Source organism: Carlito syrichta, unplaced genomic scaffold (assembly GCF_000164805.1).
Source record: "Carlito syrichta isolate Samal-C Ts95f unplaced genomic scaffold, Tarsius_syrichta-2.0.1 Scaffold313449, whole genome shotgun sequence".
Taxonomy (NCBI): Eukaryota; Metazoa; Chordata; class Mammalia; order Primates; family Tarsiidae; genus Carlito; species Carlito syrichta.
In genome coordinates this window covers 774,994-776,495 of record NW_007257545.1, presented here as the reverse complement: position 1 = coordinate 776,495, position 1,502 = coordinate 774,994, and the positions used below count along the sequence as shown (strand labels likewise).

At 51.9% G+C, this 1,502-nt stretch overlaps 2 protein-coding genes across 2 annotated transcripts in view; one reads left to right on the top strand and one right to left on the bottom strand.

The window, feature by feature from the left end:
* Window positions 1–1,502, top strand: part of ZKSCAN2 (zinc finger with KRAB and SCAN domains 2) — a 51,254-nt gene that overhangs the window by 39,865 nt on the left and 9,887 nt on the right. The gene's annotated exons all lie outside the window — the stretch shown is intronic.
* AQP8 (aquaporin 8) overlaps window positions 1–1,502 on the bottom strand; it is a 9,409-nt gene that overhangs the window by 7,291 nt on the left and 616 nt on the right. The gene's annotated exons all lie outside the window — the stretch shown is intronic.

Sequence of the window (1,502 nt, the reverse complement as noted above, 5' to 3'; positions counted from 1 at the left end):
CGCCTCAGCCTTCCAAGTAGCTGGAACTACAGGTAAGTGCTACCATGCCCAGCTAATTTTTGATTTATTGTAGAGATGAGGTCTCGCCAAGCTGCCCAGGCGGGTCACGAGCCCGCAGGTTCAGGCAATCCACTCACCTCAGCCTCCCAAAGTCGCGGGATTACAGGCTGAGCCACCGAGCCTGGTTAGGAAAAGCTATTATTATCACCCACATCTATGGCACTGCACACAGAGAGGTTCAGCAACTTGCCATGGTCACCCTGCTAAGAAGGTGACAAAGGTTGCATGCCACCTCTGATCCATCCAAACACAGGATCATGTACTTTTCATTCTACTCACAGCCTCCCTTGCACCTTTAAAGAGTTATTAAAGTTTTCCTTCCACTTCAGTTTTCTCAGAAGCAGTGTTTCAATTTCCCTATTCAGATCCATTTTCTCAGTGAGACTAAATACAGACCCACCACAACCCTGATCACCTTGCCAGATCCTGGCCATCACAGCTGGAGTTCTCGGACCCCACTGACATCTCCACAGACCTCCCCACTGAGCCCCCGCCCTGATGGGAGCTAAGCCAGAGGAGCCTGTTCCTGTCCCCACCTTCCTCTCCCATCACCACTTAGCCTGGGGACACTGCAGGTCCCGGTACACCCAAGTGGGAGAACCCGTCCCGGTACACCCAAGTGGGAGAACCCCTCGGTAGGTCCTTCTGCACATCTCTGCTTTCACCAAAACCTCGTCCAGTGGTAACAAAAACGCAGTAGCCAATACCGACAGGATGCTTGGTGTGTGCCAGGTGCTAGGCTTCAGTTAATTCTCATCCCACCCCCTCCATCTCCCATAAGGAGCTCGGATTTGGGCGCTGGAGCCAGGCAGCTTGCATTTGACTCTGGGCTGTGCTTCTTCCTGGGCCTCTGGCCTTGGACAGTTTACACGGCCTTTCTCTTTCACATCTATAAAGTGGGCTCATAACAGACCCATCCCACAAACTTGCTGTGAGGATTCAATGACTAATATCTATCAAGGGCTTAGAATAGTGCCTGGCATATGGTCAGCAATATATACATGTTGGCTTGGGAGAAAACAATTTGAGAGATACACAACTGGCCAGAGGTGGTGGCTCCTACCTGTAATCCTGGGGTTTTGGGAGACTGAGGCAGGCGGATCACTTGAGCCCGGCAGTTTGAGATAGACATGGGCAACATAGCGAGACCTCGTCTCCACAAAAAAAAAAAAAGAAAAAGAAAATTAGTCGGGTGTGTGACACACACTTGTAATCCCAGCTGCTCAGGAGGCTGAAGCAGAGGGATCGCCTGAGCCAGGAGTTCAAGGCTGCAGTGAACCATGATCATGCCACTGCACTCCAGCCTGGGTGACAGAGTGAGACTTCAACTTAAAAAAAAGAAAAAGAAGCCGGGCTCGGTGGCTCACCCTGTAATCCCAGCACTTTGGGAGGCTGAGGTGAGTGGATTGCCTGAGCCCGCGGGTTAGAGACCCGCCCGGGCA